The sequence below is a fragment of the Branchiostoma floridae genome, chromosome 11 (assembly GCF_000003815.2).
Source record: "Branchiostoma floridae strain S238N-H82 chromosome 11, Bfl_VNyyK, whole genome shotgun sequence".
NCBI classification, from domain to species: Eukaryota; Metazoa; Chordata; class Leptocardii; order Amphioxiformes; family Branchiostomatidae; genus Branchiostoma; species Branchiostoma floridae.
In genome coordinates, this window is record NC_049989.1 from 17,388,169 (window position 1) to 17,394,543 (window position 6,375).

The 6,375-nt window shown below is 42.3% G+C and overlaps 1 long non-coding RNA gene across 1 annotated transcript; it reads left to right on the forward strand.

Annotated features, from left to right (window-relative positions):
- Window positions 1–367: 367 nt before the first annotated feature.
- On the forward strand, window positions 368–3,163 carry LOC118426049. Its single transcript, XR_004832361.1, has 2 exons — window positions 368–607; window positions 2,635–3,163. It is a non-coding gene; the product is annotated as an uncharacterized LOC118426049 (long non-coding RNA).
- Window positions 3,164–6,375: the final 3,212 nt, after the last annotated feature.

A 6,375-nucleotide genomic window follows, 5' to 3' on the forward strand; every position in this document is an offset into this window, starting at 1 on the left:
ATAGGTCACGTTGCAAGGCTTAAAATGCATTTGAGACGAGCAAAATGCAACAGGTTTCCCTTTGGAGAGGCTGGGATATTCGGGCCTATATTCGGGCCAAACGATGGAAACAAAATCTACGCACAACAGCAGCTGCGAATAGGGAGGTCAAGAGAATGACCACGGAATGTGTATAATATGTAATTGTTGGCACAATTCAGCCACAGCTGTTACACCGTACATCTCGTCAAACGTGTATGCATGTCCTTATTCTTATGTGCCTTCCCGTATTCTATTTTTAGGTGCCTATCGTAGGTATGTAAGGCTGACAAGCCACAGATCGCCGCCATACTGTAGATCAACCTGGCAGGCCATCTCCTACGGCCGCAGTCCTGTACCAAGGCAAAACAACATCGTGTCACCCGAATAAGTTTAACTTCAAAGATGAGTGGGACATCCACCACAACGAGACCCACGGGTCCAACGCCACAAGGATGGACCTCAATGCCGACAAAATCATTATCCCTTACGTGGCAGCTCAGCGAGAAGCTCTCGGACTCCCAGAACAGCCAGCCCTGCCATCTTTGACGTGTACAAAGCTCACCGCTACCCCGCGCTGCTACAGAAGGTAAAGGACAGCAATATCCACCCGGTGTACGTACCCGCAAGTTGTACTGAGGGACTCCAGTTGCTGGACTGCGATGCGAGCGAAAATAACATGCTGTGAATTGAAACAGCGATTCGTCAACCACTACACCGCCCAGTTCACAGTGCACATCGCCCAGAGCGAGGCACGATTCCTGAACGTAATACCCTCACAGAGAGTTTTGTAAATGTACCACTGTAAATGTAGTGTAAACAAAGACCGCCATTTTGTTCCGCCGCTGCCATGTTTCAATTAAAAATCTCCCATCACGAAAATCAGCACCTACTTCGGCGTTGCAAAGTGTAAGGTACTGTCACCATGAGGTCTGTAGAACCCAGAGTTGCCATATTGGGTACGAGATGTTTTCGTGTTTCCATTATAGATCATTGTTCCGTGATTAAGTAACCTGACGAACGAGGAACGATCTTTAGTCGGAACATGTACTGAATAATGACTTTGGAGAGGGGTTTTTAAGTCATTAAAATACATGAATTCCACAACTTTTGAAATTCGAAATAGGTTAGATTGAATTGTCACGAGAGTTAAAAGTCATAACTTCCTGTTATTTTTCATCAATTTATTCCCATCAGATTCTTTACCATTCACTTTGTGATCGGTTGCGGAAAAGTATTTATTGGACAGTCAAGTTCACATTCAAAGTCACTTTTGTAGCACTTCTACCAACTCATGTTCTTTCCGCTTTCTCAAGCAATACCAACGGTTCCGGCCCGTTCTTCTTATTGATATTAGTGGGCTTACTCTAAAATGCGCACCAGCCATTCAGCACCCAAAATATTGGCGGTAACAACAACGAAAATATGATGATGGCGAAGGGTGCCGTATAAACTTGCTTGCTCAGTGAAAATTCAGTTCTCTTCAAGAAGTTCCAGTTCGCGTTTGTCCCACATATCCGAGAGATCCGAACAGACACGTTTAGGCACAGACAGGTCTGTCAAACACCGCATGTAGTATTTTGCCAAGCTAAACAAGTTTGCAAAAACGGATTACGACTTAACAACAAGACTACAGCGGCTGACGTAGAAAAGGAAAACATTGCTGTCGATGTTGCGACTAAAACATTCCTTAGATTTAATCTCCACTGTAAACACCATTAAATTACGCCAGTAAGAACGACAAGCGTCCATTTTTGTCAAACTGCTTGTGGAATATGAATAAAACAAAGACAGATTGAGTGAGTGGGTAACTATCACTAATCATTGCCATTTAAATTAAATAAGATAACTGGTGGCGAACGTATAGATGGCACATGTGGGTTTAAATATTTTATAAGCAAACATGGATTTGAAATAAATTTGTCTTTAAAAAAATATTTGTGCCCCAGCCGAAGGAATGCAGGAAACTGTCCTGAGCACTCAAGCAAAAAAAAAAAAACTGTCTGATGGAGTCATTCAAGTAGTTTATGAGATGAGAAAGATGGGCAGACCAGCGGCAGGAAGGTGTGGATGGTCAAGTCGCCCTCGTTTAGAAGCTAGCAGCTGACGCGCCTGTGCAACACATTTTAGGCCAGTCTAGAAGTAGAATCGAAGTATGGCGATTTCCAAAACCCACTGATGGAAGAGGGATCCTTCATTTAACCATTCTGCCCGGAAAAACTAACGCCAGGATCGCGCCAGAAATCATCTCGCAGAACACAACAACCTCCCACTCACCAACACATCCTGAACAAACATGCTCCAAGGTCGCAGTTTGGACATCGGTGACAACACAACAAAGGTTAATCAAATTGCAACACGTTGAAGACCAGGATTACATGATGTATAACCATGAGGATAGCTTTACTGTATACCGTATAAGTCATGTAAACTCAACTTCGATGCCACTGTTGCTATTATCTACCTCTACATGTTAATTGATGTGTTTTGGGCATAGGTATTACCTGCAGGACTTTTGTAATATTGATTTAATAGTAAATAGTAGAGTTTTGTCTTTAGTATTGTAAGAATTTGCTATTAGTAACTGTAAACCAGGACTATACTTTCTTTTGCCAGGGAAAGGAACCAGAGTTATCACGCATACATTGCGTGGTATTTGCAGTGAGAAACTCACTACTGTCCTCAGTGGAACCGCCAGAAAAGGGAACACCTTGAATCAATCCTCTCAATCCGCCTCACAACCTCTTCTAGCCCAGTTAAGTGCACATCCTGAGCATTTATGCTCCCACACTCGGCTCTGGCAGACAGAGAAAAAAATTGGACGACAACATTAAAGAATGTACAGGACTACCCCTTGCCAGCACCCAGGCACTGGCTCGCGACAGGGAGGCAGTGTGCTCAGCAGCATAGCGCCCCCACGATCAACCCGAGTCAAGGTACCGGTAACTCGGCTTTGCAGCTAAGACTAAGGACGAGTTTAACGAGGATCTCGAGACGACAATCAGAGAGATCCCAGCCACAGAAGAACTTAACCTTCCCGGGGATTTCAACATCCGAGTGGGAGATGACCAAGGCAAATATCAGAACATTTGTCAAAATCACCATGGCAAAGATCATGAGTTTTCCATTAAACGATTGATACGGATTTTGCATGTTTGCAAATTTCTTGATCAACAGTTATTGATAGAGAATCGGGTCCGTTTTGGTGGTTATTTAACAATTTCAACATTTCTACTGCGACAGAATGCCAACTTTACCATGTGGGTTTTAAGTCATAATTGTGGAGATTTAACTTCAGTAGCGAAAAATGGAGTGTTTGCTGCGGCATGTAGTTTGCAACAAGGGCATGGAATGAGCTGCGAGACACGATCCATGGCAACGCGCAGCTATTGCTACCTTCGGTAAGAACACCACATACACAGGGGATTTGCTTGATGTCCATTCAACAGCAATGACTCATTGCGGAGTATAAAGGAGTACCCAGTGGGGAAATATCCACGTCCTCAGAGTTGCAAGGAATAAAATCAAAATGACAGCTCGAGGTTGTGCCAGTGACTACTAGACCAGACTCATAGAAGGTATCTACAGAGCAGTCATAACATATTAGAGTAATGGACGATGGTATTAAAATGGCAGGTTGACCAACGCGATCAAGACAGCGCTAGGTTGACCGGTTGTAATTACAGATATGAAGCAAAAGATGGAGAAATGGGTGGAACACTACTCTGATATCAACTAAACCTAACCATAAAGCAGGAAAATCAATGTGCAATCATAGAAAGGATAGTTACACAATTCACAACTCTATTTGTTCTGCAAGAGGCGATATTATAGATAGGAATAAGAAAGCAAGCATGAAGCTTGGCATGTCACTCACGGACCACCACTTGGACATGCCAATACGAAACCCATACAAATGCCAACTTGAGCACGGCTGAATAAAGTAAAACATGGTACAAATGACCTTTAGAGGATCGACAGCACCTCAAAACACAGTGCTCGAACCATACATCACAAAAGCTAAGTACTAAGTCAACAAATTGGTGAGACAGTTGTGAAACACAAAGAAGGAAGATAAAGCAACACACACGAGGCTCACCGCTGCACTGGTGCGAGTTTCCAGACATGACCCCCTTTATACTATCCAAATTTTCTTCAAATCAATCCGCATAAACACCTGGTCAGACACGAAGTTAAAAAGTAAAACACAAGAAATATGTCTTCGACTAGAAGAATATTCCGTGTTGGATATTTAAAACAAGAGAAATATATTATTTACCTTTTTTCTTTCATTCTGTTTGTAGCGATGTTGCAACGTATTATCGAGGTACTTTCTTTCATCTGCGCATGTATATGTATCACAGAGTGGAGTGCAACAACAGGCACACGTGTGAAATTTACATCATACATTATTAATGAGGGTCACAGCTGTATCATTCTATGTTACCCAATCAAATCTTAAGACAAACACGAAGTAGCACCTGGTTGGTTGGCGTCTTTAATGAGATTAGTTGAATCGAGCGTGTAGATTCAGCTCTGGGCAGACGCGACCAATATTAGCATTTATTTGTCAAAAAAGTAGTGCGTCTTTTTATCCTAAAAACTTTTCTAGGTTTCGTTTTCTTAATTTTCTGCAACTAGTAACATTGAATACGTGTTAATTAAACTGTAATTTTGGGTTATATATTTTAGCTTTAGGGCTGGCCAAATGTTCTTGCGGATCGATATGTCGTCGTGCTTAGGTCGTCGGAGGAAACATCAGGTCATTTTAGCTGTGAATGGTGTGGGGTGAGGCTGTGTGCGTGCTTGGCTGATCTAGTCACTTCGCCTCAAGACTAAGCGTGCTCATACATCCCCAATAATCCAGCCAATTGTTTCTCGTTTTTACTGTACTGATTTTAACCGATATTCTAACTGTCCTTGTGCTAAAAGCCTCAGCCCTTAGTTCTTATGTTTGCAAGTTTCAAGCTGTGCCCATTGTTGTAATATTCTCTGCCCTCTCAAAGGAGGTGTCTGTCTGTACTCTTTCATTTCCTGTTAGGAATTTGTATACCTAAATCATGTCTTCCCGTTGACGTCTACACTGTATAGACGGAAGTCGAAGTCTCCATGGTTTTTCGCTGTTCGGGAGATATACCAGATCATAAACTTACTGCCCTTCGTTGCACTTTCGTCTATCCCAACTAGATCGAGGGAAATGTGGGGTCCACCTATGATGTTATCATACTCCAGGTGAGGTCTAACCATAGTCTTGAAAAGAATAGGGACAGTCTGTACATGCACGTTGTAGAAGGCACACATAATAAGGCCCAACATCTAATTCCCATTCTTCACTGCCTTAGCTGCATGTGCGTGAAATTGCAACTTGTAATCTATCAGTAGCCCGAGTATCTTTTCTACTGTTTTTTTTTTTTCATCAATGTCCTGACAGTCTAAGATGAATGTGTTTCTTGGAAATGACTTCCCCAGGTGTTACATCTTGCATTTGCTGAAGTTAAAATATAATAGCCAGTTCTGAGACCACCCCCCTGCTGCCTGAAGATCACGTTGTAAGGACTCCGCTGTCTAATGTTATAACCCTGTTACGTACAGTTTGCTGTCATCGGCAAAGATACTGAATCTGGCAAATCGTTGATGTAAGCAAAAGAGACGATAGGTCCCAAGACGCTGCCATGTTGTATGCCACTCTTTACCTCCAGCCATGATGTGAATTTCCCGTTGACGTACGCCGATGTCTAAAGCTTTAGTCAATGCTTTTAAAAATGCTGTTTATATATTAGTCCATTAATACATTTCTCCTCCATATAAGTCTTCGAGTTTCAGAGAAGCTGTTTTTGCAGTGATCAGCGCACGAAACTAAACTTGTTTCCTACATAGAAACATACACACTGCAAGTCTTCTGATAACACCAAACATGGTACATAACGTCATGTAAACGGCAACATTTTACCTATACAATGAAAACTGATTAGTAGTCACTCTGATGACAAAGATGTCCACCTTTTATGTCCATCTCGAACAGTTCCCTGTCAATACCCAGCTGCACCTATCTAACGTCGGTATCCAAGCACCGTCTCTTCAGTGCCTTTATAAAATCTGCTGCATCGTCGGCGTATGTGCACAAATCTTGGCGTATGACGGGAGTGGTTGTTTGATCTCTTAGGATTTTTTCAGATGTGAGATTTCTTCCCCATAGCGGAAAGGTAGACCGGCCCAGACTTTCCTCATAAATATGTAAGCAGAGCCTTTCTTCATGTAGGTTGCTTGTAACAGATATGTTTTGTATTTTTCTCTACAATGCCTGGTTCACGTAGGGTAAGAGAGACAACATACATTTTTTTCCAAAATCAATCGTGA